The 23,526-nt window shown below is 42.1% G+C and overlaps 1 protein-coding gene across 1 annotated transcript in view; it reads right to left on the bottom strand.

Annotated features, from left to right (window-relative positions):
- Positions 1 to 23,526, bottom strand: part of RPS6KA3 (ribosomal protein S6 kinase A3) — a 319,536-nt gene that overhangs the window by 249,685 nt on the left and 46,325 nt on the right. The window lies entirely within an intron of this gene.

The following is a 23,526-nucleotide window of genomic DNA, read 5'->3' as shown; positions in this document are numbered from 1 at the left end:
CGCAATTTTTTTGGCTTCGAATAGAGATCACAATTATCTCAGTGTAACATCTTTCACGATATACAAAAAAATTTGGCTAACTTTTTACTGTTTTGTTTTTAAATTCATTAGTGTTTTTTTTCCCAAAAAAATGCTTTTGAAAGACCGCTGCGCAAATACAGTATGACACAAAATATTGCAACGACCGCAATTTTATTTTTTAGGGTTTCTGCTTAAAAATGTTATATTTATACATACAATTTGAAGGTTTTAATTAATTTTTTAGCAAAAAATATGGATTTTACCATGTAAGCAACAAGTGTCAGAAAAAGGCTTAGGGCCCTTTCACACGGGCGTTCTGCATGTCCGTAAATCATCCTATTTTTTTGCGGATGATATACGGACATAATGTATGTCAATGGGATTGCGGATGTCAGCGGATGACCAATAAGATTTTCATCCTTTCAGTTTTGTTCCGTTTTTTGGAACGGAACAGAACCCTATTGTTCCGTTTAATAAACGGAACGGATGCAAAGTCGGAATGTCAGCGGTGTCATCCGCTGACATCCGCAATGCCCATAGACATACATTATGTCCGTATATCATCCGCAAATGGATGGGATGATATGCGGACATATGGAGCGCATGACACAAGTGTCATCCGCTCCGTGAAAAAAAAAATGCGGTTCGCTCCGTGTGAAAGAGCCCATAGTCTTTAAGTGGTTAAACTGACTTAATTTACAGACCGAAGTTCATCTCCTTGATCTATAAGAACCAAATACAATTTTTATTTTAGCGCTGAGAAATGCCTTTTTTTTTTTTACAGCTCTGAGCAGAGAACAGCTCTGCACTGATTTAACATGAATCGTGGAAATTCCGGATTAAGATCATGGGGGGGGGGGGGGGGGGGGGATAAGTACAGTAAGATGTCTTTGAATGCATGAAGAGAATCTTTTTCACAGTGTGGACTACTGTGAGACTCCCTACTCTGCTGTATAAATGATGCTGCATGTCTTCGTGACAGGGGGCAATGAATTGGTCTGCCTCAAACCAGCTCATAGACACTCAAGGCACAAACCATGTGCAGGAACCTTTGCATAAAAAATGCACTGTTTTCAATGAATGGCTGACTCACAAACTTAGGCTGGCAATATATTATGTAACATATAAACACTGGATTCCCCCATCAACACAGTGTTGATGGGGGAATCCCTCCTGCTGTATTATAGTATTCTGAAAGTGGGAGGTTACCCCCTCCAATAGAATACAATGATCACTGCTGCCGGCTATAGCCAGCAGCAGTGATTGTAAAAAAAACAAAAACAAAAAAAACAACAAATCAGGCTGGTTGCAATGAAGTCGATTGATAAATTGACTTCAGTACAATCAGCCTGCCCATAGATTGGCCAAACATTAATCCGTCTATGATCGGCTTTACACAGAGAAACAGCAGAAAACTAATGTGAGGCACTGCAAAGCAGGAACATGACTACTGTATAGGCGATAAGAAAATACGACTACTTACTAACCCCTTTGTATCAGGACAACCGAAACAAGATAGGACCGCAGAACCCCACCTCACCTTTCTATTGTTCACAAAATGAAGGGGTGAACAGAAGGGCGTGGTGCTGTAGCCCTCAGAGCTAATAAAGAATAACGTTAACTTTTTGCACTCATGCCTGTGCTGGCTATTATCAGCCCACAACATTTTTAGCAGGATCAACAGGTATTTTTTGAACCTATCAAACCTACAGTATAAACAAAAGGCTTTCAATGGTATATTTAACAAAAGACTAAAGAGAAGTTTATTGCTGGGGTTTAATTTACTTTGCATGGATAGATTTAGAATATTTGCTCTGTCTTGCTGCAAAGCAGATCAAAGTTGAGTTGTAAAGTTTCAATGACTTTCATTCTATGCATTAAAATGAAAAACCTTTTCTTTTTCAGCTGCCCCCCTTTTTCTTACCTGAACCTGATCATTCCAGCGACGAGCACAAGCCCAGCAGCTCCAGCCACTGTCTCAGGTTCTCATTGGATAGATTGATAGCCGCAGGAGCAGAGTCCTGCTGTCTGTGTCAATGGACGCAGCAGCCGTATTCGTGAGCGCTCCTGCATGGGTCCCCCCATGGAAAGCGGCTCTCCGTGGGGGCACCTGATGAAGAGGAGGAGCCAGAAGCGACGCCATGGCACCCCAGAAGAGGAAGATCGGGGCTGCTCTGTGCAAAACCCTTGCACAGCGCAGTAAGTATAGCATGTTTATTAAAGAAATAAAAGCAAAAAACAAACCATTACAATCACTTTAAAAACAGATGCTGCACAGGAGGGAGAAGAGAACACATTGTAATGCCTGTAGTGAGTGACATGACTGCCAGCTCTAGGACTACATGTCCTAGGATCTACTTGGGCCACATGTTTGCCAGGGAAAGGATAGTGTGACAAGAGAATTGACGGTGGAGCAAAGAATGAGAGAATGCTCGTCACTACCTTAGACAGCCACAGAAAGTAAGGAAGCAAGACATTAAAAACCAGGAAAGAATAAAGGGTGGTTGCCAACTCACTTTTCATTTACATAAGCCTTTCCTTTTAATGCATACCCTAGCAGCCCTAAGCAAATTCCAGGGATCATCTACTTTTTAAAACTTACAGCACATTGGTCCCACATCCAGAGGGCCCTGGAATTGATGAAATTAACTGTAATAGCCTTGCATAGACTCAGCGCGGTTCCTGTTCTGGGGGCTGCTGCAGCAACTTGCTGTCCGCACACTGAACACAAGGAGTCATTCCCATACCTCCACCGTTTGGTAAAAGGCTTATATATTTTTTTCCATTGAATACAATACATTCTCTGACTAGATCAGGTAGAGAAGAGGAGCAGATGAAAAAAACAAGACAATTACTGAATGGGGGAGGTACAGGAGCGAATGACTAACTCTGTGTGTTCAGCAAGTCGCTCGAGCAGCATTTGAAACAGGACTGCACTAACTGTACGTAGCACAGACTACTACAGTGAATTTCAGTACCTCCTGCATGCCATCTGGATATGAAATAGGAATTCGATGATACCAAGCTACTCCAAGTTTAAATAGACAACTCCTGGAGTTCAGCATTAAAACATGACTGTAGGGTAAGGGTGTTAAATTAAAATTAAGAGTTTCAGTTAGTAAAATTTTCTTCCAACAGATCTAAATTGCATGTTTATGCAGATCATTAACATCACAGCCCCCTTCTTACATGGGAATCCTCAGGTCTCCCCCTCCCACACATCACAACTCCCTTCTTACATAAGTATCCCCAGACCCCCCCCCCCCCCTGAACATCCTCCGCCCCGCACATTACAGCCTTCTTCTTACATAAGTATGCTCAGCCCGTGCCCCGCACATCAGACTTCCTCTAACACAAGTATCCTCCTCAGTCCCCCTGCACATCACAGCCCTTCCTTTGAATTACAGTCTCCCCTTTACAGGGGTGCCCTCAGTCCCTCCTCCTCCCCTTTTACATCTTAATCCCTCTTCACATCAAGATTCCTTTAAAATCACAGCCCCCCATACACCAGCAACCTCTTCACAGCATTGTCCTCAGTCTCCCTTCACATCCCACCCCACCTTCACAGCATTGTTCTCAGTCTCCCTTCACATCCCACCCCACCTTCACAGCATTGTTCTCAGCCCCCCCTTTACAACGCCTCTTTCCCCACCCCCCCTGCATTCATAGCACTATCCTCAGCCCCCTTCACATCACCCCCCACCCTCCATTTTACATCACAGTACACATTACATTAGTAACCCCTTCACAGCATTGTCCTCAGCCTCCCTTCACATCACCCCCCCCCCCCCCCCAAAAAAAAACCCCGCACTACAACCTTCATAGCCTTCTCCTCGGCCCTTTAATTTCACATACATTTACCCTTTACATCATTGTTCTTAGTCCCCTTTATACATCACCCCCAACTTTTCGGATGGGTCTGTCACTCAGTCTGGAACCAGACTGTGGACCGCTATTTAACCACTTCCCGCGAATTGACGTACCTGTACGTCGGCTCGGAGAAGTGGTTGTACCGGAATGATGCCTGTAGCTGCAGGAACCAAACCGGTACCGTTCTCTAGAGCCGGCAGTCCGCTTTCAGAAGATAACAGCTGATGCAGCTTTAGGAGCCACTCGGCTGTTATTCTCCAGTGAGCGTGAGCCCCCCCACCAGGAGACCCGAGCAACCCGCTGGCACGTCCCCTGGCTGGTTGTAGTGCCGGACAAAACCAGATTTGATCGGGTCTCCTATGTATTAACCTGAAAGTGGCGTCATGACGCAACTTCCAGTTTACTTGGCGGCTAACTGCGCCAAATTAAAAAAAAACTGTCAGTGTTCAAAAATGCAGATTTCGCCATTTTGAAAACTTTGAAGTGAAGTGGAGGAGTCTGGGGTCCTTTAGACCCCTGATCCCTCCATAAAGAGTACCTGTCACTGCCTATTACTGTCACAAGGGATGTTTACAGTCCTTGTGAAAGCAATAAAAAAGATCAGATTTTTTGTTTTAACCGTGCTAAAAGTGAAATAAATATGAAAGAAAAAAAATTTGTAAAGCGCCCCCGTCGCCATGAGCTTGTGCACGAAAGAAAAATGCATACGCAAGTCGCGCCCGCAAATGAAAACAGTGTTCAAATCACACATGTGGGGTATCGCCACGAAAGCCAGAGCGAGAGAAATTAAAAGATGTACGCTGTAACTAAACTGGTAACAGTAAAACAATTTTAAAGCGTCGCATATGGAGATTTTTAAGTACCGTAGTCTGTCCCCATTCCATGAGTGTGCGCATATTTAAACTGTAACACATTGGGTATCTATTTACTCTGCGTGACATCTTTCACAATATACAAAAAAATTGGGCTAACTTTACTGTTTAGGTTTTTTTTTTTTTAAATGCAGTGAAAATAATGGTTTCCAAAATAAATTGCATTTAAAAAGTCCACTGCGCAAAATACAAGTGACAAAAAATATTGCAACTACCACCATTTTATTCTCTTTTGCTAAGAAAAATAAAAATGTTTGGGAGTTCTAAGTAATTTTCTAGCTAAAAATACAGATTTTTAACTTGTAAACAACATATGTCAGAAATAGGCTTGATCCTTAAGTGGTTAATGATGCCTGCTGTAGAGAGACACAAGCTGTTCTTTCACAGGACGCTAAAGGGAATAGGGCTTTACTGCAATTTATTGTTTACCTTGCATAGAGATTCAAAAATGTAATCCAACATAGGCCTAAATAATACGTAATTATGTGAATGTGCTGGCACAAAAAGTGTCAAATTGTTTTTTACATTTTTAGAAATGTCAATGTCATGCCAATGTCAGATCCATCAGTATACAAGGTATTTTTATGTGGCTGTAGAAAGTTTTATTAAGCAGTTTTTCCCTTGGTTTATGTTCCTGTTCTCTCCCTATAATGGGTCATCAGTTGAGATCCATTATCGCAGAGCAAAGCAGGACGTTTAAAAACATGCTATAAAATGATCCCAAGCTTGCTGTTCACAGAAAAAAGAAATCCACGCAATTATTCTCTTCTAGACAGCCTTGACAACACAGCATTTCCAACAGGAAGTGAGGAGATTTATTTAGACACATTACAAGATGCAGGATGCAAAGGTTTCCTCCTGAAAATAAAACAGTGCTTTATGTGCTCACTTATATGGAAGAGCAAGCAATGTGTAGCACTAAATGCCGAATCAGCAACCTGGAAAGCAGCCTATTTCTAGCTCTAGCTTAATGGAATAAGCTGTAGTTTGCTGAACTTTTAATGGCCTAGTATTGATTCGTACAGCTGTAGTAATTTGCATTACCCACCAAAGACGAACCTATTTTATCCGGGAAGTAGTAGTCCAAGTTTCAATATAGGTATGGAAATGAAAACAGTGACAGAAAATTACTTTAGATGACCATCACAAATCAAGGACCAAAAGAAAATGCTGATAAACAAATAGAATTATATGAATTGAAAATACACAAAGCTAGGAATATCAATATGAAGTAATGTAAAGGAGTGCCGCACCACTGCACATCCACATATCCTACAGCACACACAACAGTCATTATGTCTTAATCTTGCCTGCAGTGCCACCTGCTGTAGGACTTTGCTACTGAGCACCATTCATTCATATTCAAGTACCTTGAGAGTTGGATGCATTTAGCTTGCAACAAACTATAATACCAAGTGTCAAGCAGCTGGTAAATCCTGGAATCTATCAGATAACAATAAAATTTTAAGCATTAAATATATTTCAGCCAAAGGTACCGCTATATCTCATATTCATTTAGTTTACTGTACACAGCCAAACGCGTGATAAGCAAACTTGACATTCACTTTGCCACCTCTTTGCTGAATTTGTTCACGTGATCTTGTTCATCAGGCCCGAAAGTGATGGGAAAGGGCTCCAGAGTCCGCAAAGCAATGCAATTTGTGCCGCCTGTCAAATGCTCTCTGAAGAGCGATCTGAATGTGTAAACTAGCACTAAAACGGATAGATTTTGCTTAAAGCCCCGTACACACGTACCGATTGTCGGCCGTAAATATTCGGCTGCCGACCGATCGGCCGATTGTAGGCTTGTTAGTATGATGCTTACGACATTTTCGGCCGAACAGAATCTGTCGTGCAGGCATTAAAATTTTTGTTGGCTGTCACCAGAACGGCCGATTGTTCGCCAGTCAGTACAGATTTCGGCCGACAGACAGCAGATTAGCAAGACTGGGCATGCTCAGAGAAAAACACACGGAAAGTTAACCATCACATGACATCACTTCTGCAGTCGGCTGTTGTTGGCCGACAAAATTTGTGTGCAGTCTTTTGCAGTTTTCAACAGACACGACAGTCCTGGACAAAAGACGGCCGATCGTTCGGCCGACGATCGCTACGTGTGTACGGGGCTTTACTCTGTGCCCTTGTAGGGCTTGTTCACACAGGTGCTCAACCCCTTGCAGAACAACTTTGCTGAGCTGCGTGCAGGAATGAACCTGGATTTATAGGCTGTGTCCAGGTCCATGCAACTGTCACTGCCTACCTGTCAAACTCAGTTGTGCTCATGGCTCTCAGTCTTCCAAAATAAAGCCTGCTGACTCACAGAAAGCTTTATCTTCCACACAATGTCCAAATCTAATAGAAAACGTTTTGGCTAGAGTTAGGGATCGTTCTGACAAATACATGGTACAGGAAAGCCATGTTCCCATGTAATTCCTCCACTAGGTTCAAAATGCATTGTGTGTGTTTTGAACGCAGTGACACTTGTGTGACACTGTAGGTGTCAGTGTAACAACAACACTCCAAATGCAGGTTGTAAAACACAGTGCACTTGCCTGCACCAGATCGCATGGTACCACAGTAGCATGAGATCAGGTTACAGTGTGTTTTTAAAATTAGTGCATGCGATCCAATAAGATTTTAGCCGAAATGATTGGACTGGAAATCGCATCACACTGAATCGCATAGGAACACACAGCATGTTCCTGTGCAATTCTTGTGTGAACTGGCACTCGGACTTTAAATTAAGGGATGAGTTCAGCTTTAAGAAATTCCCCATACAAGCTGTTACTTTTTAAAAAGATAGTTGCCACGTAGGGCCCTGCCCACACTGCTGCATCATTCATTCACAGAGTTCTATGAATAAACTACAACTTACGATAGCCGATGAGTTCTCCATACAAGCTGTCACTTTTTGAAAAGATAGTGGCCTTGTAGGGCCCTGTCCACACAGCCAAATCATTCATTCACAGAGTTCTATGAATAAATAAACTACAAATACCTATAGCGTGAAACTGCTTGTCAGTACAATGTACAGGCAAGGCACAGTGGTGTATTTAGGTTTTGTGCTGCCCTAGACCTGATTAAAATTGTGCACCCCCTAATTTAAATATGACCCACCCCTTCCTGTTTATGACTCATCCCGCCTCAGTGGCCATCAGTGCTGCCTTATCGGTGCAGCCCCGTCAGTGCTGCCTTATCGGTGCAGCCCCGTCAGTGCTGCCTTATCGGTGCAGCCCCGTCAGTGCTGCCTTATCGGTGCAGCCCCATCAGTGGCCATCAGCACAGCCTCATCAGTGCCCATCAGGGCAGAATATCAGTGCATCCCCATCAGTGAAGCTTAGCAGTGCCACCTTGTGCCCATCAGTGCAGCATATCAGTGCATCCTCATTAGTGCCCGTCAGTGCAGCCCCATCAGTGCACCCTTATCAGTGGCCACCAGTGCAGCCTTATCAGTTCCACCTCATCAGTGGCCACCAGTGCAGCCTTATCAGTGCCACCTCATCAGTGGCCACCAGTGCCACCTCATCAGTGGCCACCAGTGCAGCCTTATCAGTGCCACCTCATCAGTGGCCACCAGTGCAGCCTTATCAGTGCCACCTCATCAGTGGCCACCAGTGCAGCCTTATCAGTGCCACCTCATCAGTGGCCACCAGTGCAGCCTTATCAGTGCCACCTCATCAGTGGCCACCAGTGCAGCCTTATCAGTGCCACCTCATCAGTGGCCACCAGTGCAGCCTCATCAGTGCCACCTCATCAGTGGCCACCAGTGCAGCCTTATCAGTGCCACCCAGACTTGTATAAAGTACTCGAAATTTCTACTTGAGTAAAAGTACAAGTGCTCGATCAAAAAATTACTTGAGTAGAAGTGGAAGTGCTCGCAGAAAAAGTTACTTAAGTAGAAGTACTAAAGTATTCAACATTTTTTTTACTTAAGTATTGCAAGTAGTTTTTTCAAAAAATTTGCTACTTAAGTACTAAAAGTAAAAAGTACCAGTAGTTTTGAAAAAAAATTTCTACTCAAGTACTGAAAGTAGAAGTACAAGTACTGTGTTATGTAGTTATTAAAGAAAGAAGTCAAAAGTATGAACATCGTATTGTTTTTATTATTTCAAATGATTAACCTGTGTTTGTTAGTAGTTTCTTGATGCACTTTAAGCGCTGTAGCACCATTTATTTGTTTGTTTCATATTTTCTTTTTATTGGAAAGATTTGGTATAGCAGCTTTTATTATACACAGCCTTTATTTTCATATGCGCTGATTTACAAATGACATTATACACATTTTTTTGAGCTTTATGCAACCTGCCATCTACTGTTCTGGCAGTGGTAATTTTTTTAAAAGTAACGAGTAACTATGCAGCACAAAAAAAAAAATACTTGAGTAGAAGTATCGAAATCATCGAAAAAATGTAGTGAAGTAAAAGTAGAAGTAGGAGAAAAAAATTCTACTCTAGGAAAGTACAGATACCGCATTTCGGTACTTAAGTACAGTACTTAAGTAGTTCTACTTCGTTACTATACATCTCTGGTGCCACCTCATCAGTGGCCACCAGTGCAGCCTTATCAGTGCCACCTCATCAGTGGCCACCAGTGCAGCCTTATCAGTGCCACCTCATCAGTGGCCACCAGTGCAGACTTATCAGTGCCACCTCATCAGTTGCCACCAATGCAGCCTTATCAGTGCCCATTAGCACAGCCTTATGTCACTGGAATAGTAAGATTACTCCTTTCTTTTAAGATATTTGGACTTGTGTTTGCTGCCACTGAATGTAATCATAGGATTATTTCACTTATTTGTAAATTGACTAGGAAGTCCATAGTCAGACAAATAAGTGAAATAATCAATGGCAGCAAACACAAGTCCAAATATCTTTTAAGATTGGAGTAATCTTATCAACCTAGTGACATATTGCGATAGTCTTAATTGTATATGATGCAAGTCAATATGCTCGTTAATGGACAGGGATGTTTAAAGAAATTAAATTATTGACATGATGCTTGCCATACCTGGGGGCGGAGTAGGGTAGGCGGAGCATAGGGCTGTAGTGCCACACATTAGCATTGGTTGCCATCGGGCCAGTTGTATTAAGTGTGGTCAGCAGCCTGAGGTCTGTCCGAATGTCCTCACCGGCTGGTATCATACCGGCAGGTAGCAGTGTGACCACTTTATAGGGATGCCAGACTGATTTGCCTCTGCCCTTTGGCCCAATTCGCCCCATAGGACTGGCAATATACAAAAAGTTTCAATGCTTTCCAGACTTAAAGAAAAAAAAAAAAAAAACAGTAAATGCATATATTTTTTAACCTGCAATACATTTTTTTTTTTTTTTTTTTTTTTTAAAAGGTGAACTTAGACTTTAATAAAGCATAGATAATCGAGGGCTGTCAAGGTAAAGAAAGAAAAAAAAACAAGTATTTCAGGTTAGGTTAATAAAAATCTCAACTAACCAAAAGGTTAAATCCAAAATTCTCTGCAGCTATTTAAATGACCACAAAGTATTTCCTCTATGCACACTTCAAACATTACTTTTGTATTATGCAACCAAAATCTTTGACCAAACTTGTCTTAGCAGGTTTTGAAAAGTGCCTGACAGAGGTACTAATGAAAGGTTTCAATGAAAAAGCTAACTGAAGCTAAAACACTGTATTCATTTTTTTCTTTACCTGACAGATGAGAGCAGGTTTGCAAGACTTTTGCAAAACATAAAAGTGTGCACATTACTTAAATTTACAGCACCGATCCAAATCTGTTATTAAGCTGTGCAAAGCATCAAGGGGAAATTTTAGGAAGTTACACTGAAAAAAATGAAGCTCTATTGTGCTGCAGGATGGAGAATTACTACGAGCAGCAGAGGAATCAACACAAGGGACACATGCACGCCCCTTGTGCTCATAATTCAGATTTTGACTGCACTTAAGCCATTCATAGACCTTCAGAATCTCAGCCGGTTCAGCATCACATTGTCTCTCAGCTGATGTCAGTTCCTGTATCGGCGCCATTTGCGTTCTATGCTGGTTCCGCCGTGGCCAACTGCTTCCCCTCTGGTCCTGGCTACCTTCGCAATCCCGCCACAATACCAATGCCAACATCCTGGGGACACCCTTGATCCCAGTATCTACACAAATGTGAGCTGATGATTTTTACTATGCAGACATTCCAACCTGCAAAAACTCATTTTAGGGAGGTGGCACTCTGCGCCCCCTCCCCCCCATCAATTTAATACAACTAGAGGATGATCAAATGCAAAGCCATCAGTATACAGAGGTTTACTTCTTCTGAGCGATATTAAAGGAACACTCTAATCACCATGACCACTTCAGTGATTTGAATTGGTCATGGTGATAGGAGCCAGAAACACTGCACATTGTGCAATATTTACAATTATGTGCTGGGGGCTAGTTGCACCCCTAGCACACTTCTGGCGGGTACTGCTTGCGAAGAGCCGATGCTTCCTGTAGCTTTCCTCAGTCTCCTCTAACAGGCGGAGTGCATTTGATATCACTCCACCTGTGACAGAACGGAGCCACAACTACACAGGAACCATCGGCTCCTTTCTGACAGCTGAGCTCTGACACAGATAGCCGGGATATTGCCCCGATGTCAGGCAGCCCGCATCCCGGAGACTTGGGATGTCTGGCTATGGCTTAACCCATTATGACTGCACTGAGAATCGTGGAAATTCGGCATTGAGATATTTTTAACAAAAATTTGAAGCAGAAAACAAACTGGCCTAAACTAAAAGAAATTCCATTTAATTTATTTTATTGAATGGGTTTTATAGCAGAAAGTATTGTTTTTTTCTTCAAAATTGCACATAAATTTTATTTGGGTACAACGTCGCACAACCGTGCAATTGTCAGTTAAAGCAACGCAGTGCGTATCGCAAAAAATGGCCTGGTCATTGAGGGGGAAAAACCTTCCAGAGCTGAAGTGGTTAAAGGAGGAAGGGTCTCAACAGAACAAGTTTCATTCAGACTCCAACAAACAGGAAGGTGCAACAAGAAGCTGCGATGCTGCAGCAGTGAATAGCAGTGTCATACTTACCAACTGATTATTAAGTTCTTAGGCTGGCCATAGACTGTTTCAGCAGGGACAGGCCAGGATTTGAACCATGTATGGGCAGGCTGATTCTACTCAAGTTGATCAATCAAGCAACTTGGGTACAACCAGCCTGTTTGATTTTTCATATGAATATTGCCAGCGGCTATAGCCACTAGCAATATTCACTGTGTTCTAGCCAGGATGGCTCCCCTCATCGGGAGAACACAATTGCTCCACAATAGGGATTCCCCATAATCACTGAGGGGTTGATTTACTAAAACTGGAGAGCTCAAAATCTGGTGCCGCTTTGCATGAGAGCCAATCAGCTTCTAACTTCAGCTTGTGCAATTAGGCTTTGACTAAACCTGGAAGTGGATTGATTTCTTTGCACAAAGATGACACGTGGCCCCTAGGTACACCTGAATGATTATGCCCTCTTGTGTAAGCTATGTACTACGTTCCATGTGATTAACAAACTGCTTTATATGGAGGAGTGCTCACCAACTGTACAGTCTATTAAACAATAGACGTGCTTCTGACTTAACCCCCCCACCGCCCCCCGCACACACCTCCTCCTTAGCCAAAATGTCCAAAGGTGACCAAGAACAAGACCACAAAAAAAAAAAAAAAAGCAACAAATGTGGAGGCTTGGTGCTGCTACCTTCTAAGGCAGGCCAAGCCATACATGGTTCGAATCTCAGCCGGTTTAGCAGGAACCGACCAAGATTCAAATTGTGTATGGGTAGCCTGAATGCAGCAAGTTGATCAATCAACTTGGGTACAACCAGCCTGCCAGATTTGCATGCTATTTTCGCAAGTAGTTACTATAGCTGCTAGCAATAATCACTGTCTTCTCCTGGCAGAACTGCTTCCCCTGCCCCACCCCACCAGGAGAAGACAATTTCCCGACAGGAGGGATTAACGCATCAACACTGTCGGTGTTGATGAGGGAATCAAGTGAATTTCTGGTTGCAGGAATGAAATTTGCCCTGTGTACGGACGGCCTAACCCTGCTGTTCTAGGCACTGAGTTACAAGTCCTTTTTTTCTAAAAGCAAATATGTTTAGGTTAAAGCGGTAGTATACAGGTAAGGTACAGGTAAGCCTAGAATAAGACACGGTTTAGGAGATATTTGCACTGCATGCAGCCGCTCACACGAGCGGCGCATGCGCTCTGAAGGTCCGGTGGACTTTCAGCTTTCCTTGCCGGGAGCTTGCCGGAAAATCAATCCCGCGCGGGAGTGACGTCATCGCGGCTCCAGCCAATCACAGCGCCGGAGCCGCCGAACCCGGAAGAGACGCCGAGGGATCATGTCAGCTCCCACTGCGGTGTCCGTGTCGGGGCTTCGTTCTAAGGTAATTCATAATGAGCTAGTATGCGATGCATACTAGCTCATTATACCTTTGTCTTGCAGGGTTTACAACCACTTTAAACTATGGTCCTAAACTTTGTTTTAAACCGAAGGTCCATCCCTTGTCTACACGAATATCAGGGTAGAGCTTGTACACACAGGCCAAATGTTGGGAGGCATCGGCTGGTTCAATATAAACCGACCAACATTTGGTCCATGTGTACTTAAAAACGGGGGGGATTGGGGACAATGTTGCATTTGGAATGAATCCAGGACTAGTTTGAGGCACAGGATATATGTACTTCCTCTCAAATCTAATCTGTAAACCTTTCGTTCCTCTGTGCTCATCATAAACATGCCATTGCCAGATGTCAAGCGTGGAGCATTTACTGTGTTTAACAAATCAAAACGCACATTTGTCTGTAGCAGCAGACTGTTGCTGCATTTCTGGTGAACCCAAGTTTCACAAAAAAAAATAAAAATCTTTAATTAAGGGCCAGTTTATACCAGAACACGGTGCAGGAAAGGCACATACAGTTTGCAGGCACCAAATTGCATGATACCACAGTACCAAGCGATTTGGTGCAGTATGTTTTAAAAAAAAAAGTAGTGCAAACACTACTTTATCTGTGGTCCAGTGTGCTTTGACAGCCCATTCAAATAAATGAGCTGTCAAAATGCACCACATGAAACACAAACGTTTCTGGGCAATCTTGGTGTGAACCAGCCTTATTAAAAAAAAACAAACACAAAAAGGGCCACATGCCCAGTTATTACAGAGAGAATTGTAAACCCAGGAACAAAATGTAATACATTGCAGCCTATTCAATTTGGTGGCTGCCTTTTCTTTCAGGCTACATGTTATAGAGTAACAACACTCACTGACCTTACTGTATCTATGTATAAGCAGCGTTACCACCATAGACTGCTCTCCCTATCTCCATTACAAAGAGGGGAGTTGTTTTGTAATTCATAAATGGGAACTCAAAGCACATGAAGTTACAATATTTTAGGCAGAATAGGTTTTTCAGCATTTGCTGAATATTTACTTTGCATCTATAGATTGGTATACTGCAGTACATAACATTTTTGTTTTAGGGATATATACACTGTAGTTCAAGGAGGAGGAAGAAGAAGAAAGAAGAAAGAAGAAAGAAGAAAGAAGAATCAGCAAGCCTAATAATGGTCATTTATGCAAATAGGCTACTAACACCACTGATAGACAAGCCTATTAGTTCCTAGTCCTAATGCAAAGACTAAGGCCCCTTTCACACAGGCGGACCATTCAGATCCGCCTGTCCGTTTTTTTGGCGGATCTGAACGGTCCCCCCATGCATTCCTATGGGGCATCGGATGTCAGCAGAGACATGTCCGCTGACATCCGACCCGATCCGTCAAATCTGGACGGATGGAAACCCTATTTTCCATACGTCCAGCGGATCGGATAGCATCGGATGAGAACGGACCGACGGTCCATTCCCATCCGATTTCCCCCATAGAGATGCATGGGGAACTGACAGCTGTGTCTCCGCACACAGCACGGAGACACAGCTGTCGTCCTGCTGCTCAGCGGGGGATCGGCGGCTCGATCCCCCGCTGAGAAAAACGGCCTAAGGCTCCTTTCACACACTCCGTCCGTTGGACGGAGTCCGTTTTTCTCAGCGGGAGATCGAGCCGCCGATCCCCCGCTGAGCAGCAGGACAGCTGTGTCTCCGCGCTGTCAGTTCCCCATGCATCTCTATGGGGGAAATCGGATGGGAACGGACCATCGGTTTCCGTCCGTCCAGATGGAAATAGGGTTCTCCGCTGACATCCGATGCCCCATAGGAATGCATGGGGGGACCGTTCAGATCCGCCAAAAAAACGGACAGGCGGATCTGAACGGTCCACCTGTGTGAAAGGGGCCGTTCAGTTCATCAGTTCAGTCACGTCAAAATGTATCCGGTTGTCATCCGGTCCGTTTTTTGATGGATGAAAAATAGGGCATTCATCCGTTCAAAAAAACAGACATTGACGGAAGCGGATGAAAACGGATGTTAACTAATGATCATCCGTTGACATCCGTTTTTACATAGAGATACATTGATGTCCGTTATTCATCCGTCAACGGATGTATGAAAAACGGACAGCATGTGTGAAAGGGGCCTAATACACAATATAGAAAGCTGCTGTCAGAAAACATGTAGCCCATTACGGACAGCCAGTTTTGGCTAAGAGACCAGGGCTAACCATAGATCCATAGCTGCGGGATGACTAAAAGAAATCCAATGGATTCAACCATAAAAGCTAGAGAGTTAGCTATGAATGAAGAGCAAAAAAAGGCTTATAAAAAAGCAATTTTTTGAAATATAAAGTAATAATACCTACTTTACTTTCTGAACAAAGGTAGTCAAAGTTAAAACTAAGAAGTACATCTAAAAGTACATTTTTCTTATTCTTTACAACTAATAAAAAGCTTTAAAATGTAGATGAAAAACCAACAATATTTATTTTTAAAATATGTGCAGGGTGTATAAATCAGAAGGTAAAAAAAGCCTTCCGGAAAAGTAAAGAAAAGTAAATGATGATATCTTAAGTGGCACATGACTAGCGTTTTTTTTTGCTCTTCGTGCAACAGATTTTTCCAAAATCTGTGTGTGTATACATTCTGTCTAAAATAAATATGCTCACATGAAGCAATATTTACAGCAGTTAACCAAACACAGCCCACATCTTTAAAAACAAGTGACAAAAACTAAAGTAGAACTTAATTGAACTTAAATAGGATGATTTGGATAAATAGGAAATATTGGCGCATTCTGAATTCTTAGCACTACAGCAAAGTGGTGTCAAAAAACTATAGAAATTTTTTTTCTTTAAAAACAAACATGCAATTACTTACCTGCCCTGTGCAGATGGTTTTACACGGAGCAGCCCAGATCATCCTCTTCTGGGATCCCTCCCCGGCTCTCTTGGCCCCTCCCTCCTGTCAAGTGCCCCCACAGCAAGCTGCTGGTTATGGGGGCACACAAGCAGAGCCACAGCTCTGTGTGGCCATAAAGACAGGGAGCCGCAGATCGGCCCCACCCCCTCTCTCGATTGGCTAACTGGCTTTGATAGACAGGAGTGGGAGCCAATGGCGCCACTGCTGTGTCTCAGCCAATCAGGATTGAGAGTCCCAGATGGCTGAGGCACTCATGCACATCGCTGGACCGAGAGGAGGCTCAGCTAAGTATTAGGGGGCCTGCTGCTCAGAGTTTTTTTTTAACACTTTGAATGCATTAAGATTTAAAAAAACCTTCTGCATTTGCAACCCCTTTAGTACATGGAAACACAATTATTTTAGTAAGCAAACTGCTAAAAACCTTTTCTCATCAGCAGTATATATCATATATTATGACTTCTATCAGTGTCTGGCTAAAGCTTGCAGGAGGAGTTTCATTATCGTCCGACTGTCCTATGAGGCAGCATGACCCCTATCCCCTTGCCTGGAGATTGCTGATTGGCCCTGTGCTGATCACATGCAACCTCCAAAATAAAATAAAAAAAAGTCTGACAGAAGCCAGCTTCTGTTCAAGGAGCATGACTGACTTCAATGGCTGAGTGCGCTGACCAGAGTGTTCTGGTCAGAACCTAACAGAACCGCAGGGGAGATCGCTGTAATAACATCAGATTGTTAGTACAGCGGCTCCGACCTGAGCTGTCAGTTTTTTTTCTGCGTTGAGCACGATGGAATAAAAAAAAGAAACAACTAGTAGTGTGTACGAGGCTTTAGGCCTAATCACTAGTTTTATCACCTGATAAAAGCATGGAATAAAATGAATTTATCTCCCCCATATAGTGGGGCTGCCAAACTAACTGGAGTCTCGCATAAAACCCAATGTATTACAGACAGCATTAGAACTTGGCCATGTCATGAGACAGAGGCCTAACACATTCTGCTTAAAATTAAATATCAGCAAAGTCTGGCACCTTTAACAAAAGGTAGACATTAAGCAGTTTCCAGACGTGGATGTTAGACGTGTTTGTGTGAATGTCTTTGCGTGCCTTTTCTGTTTAGAATTCCAAATCTCAAAGATTACAGAAATCTCTGGCAAAATGCCTGGCACTAGAATCATCCCCAGGACATTCCTTGCTGAACACAAAAGCTGGCCTCCCACTTGTCAGTGTTACAGGTACTTATAGTAAAATAGCCTGCTAGGAATCATTTATTAAAGCAGCAAAAAGAGGGATATTGCCCAGAAGGCTGAGGAATTTTGTATACAAGTGCCTCAAAAAAATAAATAAAAAAAAACTAAAAAAGGAAATGCTACCATATGAAAACACAAAAAACCTCTAAAATTTTTTTTTTTTTTTTTTTTTTTTTTTTTTTAGTAGGAGGGTTAGGACCTGTGTCAAGTTTATACTGGTGTATATGTCCCTGCTGCAGAGATTACTCCCTGTCCTAGTGGACATTCTTTCTCAGACAGGAAGGGAGGGATGCTTAAAATCCTGCCAGCAGGTATAGCGCTGCAAGAGGGTTAAGATTAACATCACCAGCTGAAGGGCAGACAAGTATTAATACAGGTTTAGGAATTAATGAACAGACATTACAAATCCTTTTCCAGGTAAAACAGCTCCCATGTTGCAAATTTCTATTTGGTATATACCAGTAGTAAATTTACACTACCTGGAGTTCAGCTTAAACATACAGTAAACCTTTAAACAAAATTTAGCATATGGTGTTTAAAAGCAATAAAAACAAAACAAACCTGTAATTGTTTTATTCTATTTGTCCGATATTTCCTAAGCGAACTTGTATTCAGAGTGCTTTCCTCTGCACAAAAGCGTGCAATTATGATTTGGCCGATTGACTATTGTGGAAACGTAGTCCAGGACAGGGTCAAAACCTGCATTTTTGACCAGCGGTAGTAGTCTTTTTTTTTTTTTTTTTATAATTTAAAAAAAAAAAATGGTTTATACTTGCATGCCCTGTGCAATACAATTGCACAGGACAAGTAAACTTTTTTTTTTTAATTTTCCAACACTTTAAAGGGAATGAATTAGCAGCTCCCAAACTTCCCCATAAGCAAACCACTTCTTATGGAGGCAGATGTGCAAGCTCGCTCCTGAATTGGGCTGTGCGTGTCCATAGCCAAACAGCGCGTTTCTGCCCCACTACCCTCCTCAAAGGATTTTGTGGACAGAGGCAGGAGCCAATGGCTCCCGTTATCAGCCAAGCCTGTGAGACCAGGAAAATGGGAGAGAAGAACTGCAGCCAGGCACAGAGCAGGTTCAAAAAAGGACTAAGATGTTAGGGAAGGGGGATAGCAGACAGCAAGTTTTTTTTTTTACCTTAATGCATTTAATTGGTTCTAAAGCCTTAAGGTTTTCCACCTTAATGCATTCTAAGCATTAGGGTAAAAAACCTTCTGGTCTGCAAAATCCCCCCAACCCTCCCTTTATATTTACCTGAACCCAATCAGATCCATCAATGTGCACAAGAGCAGTGGCTCTCGCCGCAGTCTCCCTCCTCCGTGGGCAGATTGATAGTATGGGGAGCCATTGGCTTCTGTTGCTGTCAAAACGCTGTGCCGAGTAAGCCCCCCTTATCTGTATCAATAAATGCAGACGGGGCGGCTCGGGAGCACAGGTGCCCCCATGAAAAGCAGCTTTCCATGGGGACACTTGCTCAAGAGGAGACTAGAGCACTGATGTGGGACCCCAATAGAGGAGGATTTTGCTGCTCTGTACAAAACTATTGCACAGAGCAGGTAAGTATGACATGTTTAGAAAAAATGGGAAAGAAAAGAGTTGCATGTATGGCTCAAACACTGGTGAATGGTTAAAAGGAATTACTTTATTGAAGAAGATGAAGATAAAAAATCAACACAATACAAAAACAATTTCAAAAGGACATGTGACAAAATAAAACACATACATGTATGTAAAAGGTCCCCCTAGATGGCAACAAGGTACCTCACTGAAACTCCACCCACCAACCCGAGTCCCCTAAGAATCGTTAGAAACTAATGATGCCCATCCTTAGATGTGACGTCCGCCCGATGCTTTGGGTGAGTACATGAGCAAAATCACATATGATCAGCTAAGGATCTGTATATATTCTGATGATACTGGGAAGCATCAATTGGCATGTAACAGGATGGGGGAGGGGGATTAAAGGGAAGGCAATGGGAGGTGAGTAATCTTCAGAAGTAAATTCTTCCATCCATAGGATTGATGTAATAGGCTGTATTCCTCCACCGTATCACTATCGGGCTATTGCATTATATCATAATAAATTCCGGATATAAAAGTTCAAGGAGCAGTTTGAAAAGTATATGCAGCAGATTAATTATATCAGAAAATTTTGCATATATTTGGCTGACTCACAGCATGATTGTTGCAGCATTGATATCACATATTGTATATGTAGCATACAGTTTGAAAATGAACTTGGTGTCCTTTCAAATTATTAAGGGCTGTTCGTTGGGAGTGTGGACCCTCCATATATGGACCGTTCATAGAAAGTTCACCAAAGTTGAGATGCAACGATTAACAGGCGATTTGCAGGACAGACTGACAACATTGATGCAGCAGCACATAAAGCACATATAGAAAGCAAGTAGCTATTCAAACTCTGTGTGTTGCCTTTCTACTCTCCAGGTTTTCAGGGTAGTTTATAGAGAGGTATTATTCCACGGACTTATTGGAGACATGTGGACCCTCAGTTAAGTGCTGAGCCGTGGAGAGGAGGCTACACATGTGTTTGATTGAAGTATCAATAGAAGTCAAGCAAAGCAGACAAATTATGCAAGCGGCTGACAGGACTAAGTTAGTTGGACATAAATATCCTCAACTCACATGTCTGGATGGATGTGTAAGCGGTAAGTCCTTCCAAGTGTCTCTGTCTTTTGTGCCAGATTGTCCGGTAATCCTTAGTCCAAATATGTGCAGTATGATTTAATCAATGCCTTCGCCAGACAGGCGGGAGATAGTCAATCAACTCCCAGTGGTTGGATATAGCATTTGTCAGCTGTGAGGCTGGTTTGGTCTCCCTCGCTCGTGGATAGCAGCGACGTGCCTTCCGGGTGCGGTGGGTGAGTTGCTTGGCTCACCGGCCATACGCCACTTGGTAATTTTGGTATTCTTTGGAATTGTTGTCACATCCCACCATACCCTCACCACATTGAGGAATCATAGGGGATTTTCTATGGTCCTTTCCCATCCCCCCCTTTTTCCCTTCTTTTTTTAAGTATGACATGTTTGTTATTTCAATTAAAAAAAAATGAACCTTTAATATCATTTTGGGGTTAAAAAAAACCTTTAATGTTTGTTTACAACCAAATCTAGAAGCTGCCAGGCAATATTAAAAAGAAATACAAAAGCTTGCTTGACAACAGAGAAGACCCAAAAATACTAGCTTAATTAGCTTCTAAGAACATAGCGTCTGCCCAGCCCTGTCCTAGACTAGTGGCCTACTTTAATAGTGGAATGATTTCCACTAGATAGAGCAATACTTAGTCTGGCCATACACTATACAATTTTCTTATTCAATTTCCTTTAGATTTACCTTAAACTATGTAGTGCAAGGGCCTGCCTGACTGCATACAAATTAAAAGTGTTTAGGTTTGACCCTATATTACATGGTTTTGGTAAATCTAAAGGAAAGTTGAACAAGAAAATTGTATAGTGTATGGCCAGCCTAAGTCAGACTTCATTTTTTAAAAGGGAACTCCACTTTTAAATCGGGAATTTATTTTTAGCAAATAAAATAATATATATATATATATAAATATATATATATATATATATATATATATATATATATATACATATACATATATATATACATATACATATACATATACATATATATACATATATATATATATATATACACACACACACATATACATACACACACACACACACATATATTTATTTATTATATACCTATAGCGTACACAATTGAAACATATTGTAGCTAAAAAATAAAAAAACTACCATACAAGTTCCCATTACACATGGACACAAAAAAAAACTACAGTAGTTCTTTAGAACAAAAGGAATCTGCAAGAAAGTTTGTTAAAAACCTTGCAATGTACGTTGATCACCCCGAGGGGGATGTTTTTTTTCTCTCAGCAAAAGTGGAGTTAAGCCTCGTACACGCGATCAGATTGTCGGATGAATTTTCGCCTGTTTTTTTTGCATGCTAGTCTCATATTGCAAGTGAAGAGGTTACTTTTATACGAAAATTCTCGTATGACAGAATTCAACTTCAGAAGTGATGTAATGTGTCAAATTGTTTTGTATGTATTCTTCCTTTTCTGAGCATGCATACATTTTTTTGTACGAAAGCTGTACTAATTAAACAAAAATTCGGCTTCTGTTGTACGAAAATTCGTAATCAGCTGTCGAAAGGACCATATTAACGATTTGGAAAAAAAAAAAAATAAAATTGGTAGCCTGTTCGTCAGACAAAATTTTACTTCCGATTTTCTTATCGTGTGTACGGGCCTTTACTCTTTAAGGCCAAGATCGGGCAATTAGTACCGCAATTTTCCTAATTGGAACGGTCATACAGCAGGATCCTTCTTCTCTCAGACAAGCCTAGGGAGACTGAAACAGGCTAATACATATGATAGCATGTGCTTTTATTAACAAAGCTATTTACAGGGAACCAGCAATGAACAGAATTAGGCAATTCATTTGAACAAGTATTTTTTTTTAACCTCCGATCAACACTAAAATTTTCTGCAGGCTTTCCCATTAAAAGGTTCAGGATTACCCCCTTACTTCTAGGGATGCCTTTGGTCCTCTGGAGCTGGAGACGGGTTCAACCTTACAAGTAATATCAATACATGTGGGCATATAACCCATTCAATTTCAGTAAATAAAAACCTTACAGGTGCCTAATCATGGTTCTATTTGACTGCTTGCAACCTAACAATTTATCATCTCATATTTCCCTATGGATTTAGATGCTGACCCACAGATGATGCATGCCTATTCTGCAAGAACCAGGGTTACCTTTGATTTTAGTTTAAGTATCTGTAGAAAAAATTCATTACCATGACGGAAAAAAAAAAAAACATATTCCAGGTAACTAAGATTACAGGAAAATGAGGTTTACTGTTCATGGCTATGTCCAACCATGCAGCTCAGCAACCACAGGACAAATCAGAATGGAGCAAGTGGTTCACACTAGTGCGGGTTGTGCCGCCCACATTTGCCCGAGCACAGCAGCCTCTTCATTTGAATGGGCTGCTGTGCCACGTCAAATGCACCCGCAATCGCACTGAGCTGAGATGCATGGGGGTGCCATTCAGAATAAATGGTAGTCCCTCACGTCTCGCAAGACCACTGTGATTTGGTTGCAGGTGTGGGAATCAATGCAATTCCCGCACCTGGAATGCACAGTGAGGGCCGGTGTGAACCTAGCCTACATCCCCTGGTAGATTGAGGCCTCGTGCACACTGGTTGTTTATGCCTATTGAGTGAGATCCAGGGTTTTTAGTGCGGGAGAAAAGCACAGGTGCACCATCAGGACAGATTGTGCAGCAAGTGGTACTACCATTTTAGGCACTATGTTCCCAGGGATGAGAGCTGTTTTGTGTTCAAAGGATTCATCCCTGGACAATTACTGCCCTAAACGTTAGTACCACTCACTGCACAGATCGACAGCTGTCAACCTCTCAAGAGTTTTACAGGCTGCCGGCAGTGTTGATGGACAGTGCGCCTGTGCCTTCTACCCACACGAAACACACTAGGTTTGTTATCAGTGCTCAGTTCAAAAGCCCTTCATCTTTGATGGTATGGGGGTGCATTAGTGTGTATAAAACATGGGCAGCTTGCACATCTGGAAAGGCACCATCAATGCTGAAAGATAAATCCAGATTTTAAAATAACATATGCTCCATCCAGAGAAGGCCTTGCATATTTCAGCAGGACAATACTAAACTGCATACTGCACCTATGACAAAAGCATGGCTTCATAGTAAAAGAGTAAAGGTGCTTAACTGGCCTGCCTGCAGTCCAAACCTTTTACCAATTGAAAATATTTGGTGCATCTTGAAACGAAAAATTCAACAAAGACAACCCAGGATTGTTGAGCAGTTAGAATCCTAAATCAGGCAAGAATGGATCACCATTTCCACTCCAGCCACTGGTCTTCCCAGTTTCCAGACATTTACCAAGTGTTGTTAGAGGAAGGAATGCTACACCGTGGTTAATATGGCCCTGTCTCAACTGTAAAATGTGTTGCTGCCATCAATATTAAAATTATCCGTATTCTTTCGTAAAATGACCCATTTTCTCAGTTTAAACATTTGATATGTTTTCTATTTTCTATTGTGAACAAAATATGGGTTTAGGAGGAGATTTAAAATAATTGAATTCTGTTTTTACAA

The sequence above is a fragment of the Pelophylax lessonae genome (genome assembly GCF_965119305.1).
Source record: "Pelophylax lessonae genome assembly, chromosome: 2".
Classification (NCBI taxonomy): Eukaryota; Metazoa; Chordata; class Amphibia; order Anura; family Ranidae; genus Pelophylax; species Pelophylax lessonae.
The sequence above is the reverse complement of the archived record's forward strand: the minus strand, read 5'-3'. Positions and strand labels throughout refer to the sequence as shown.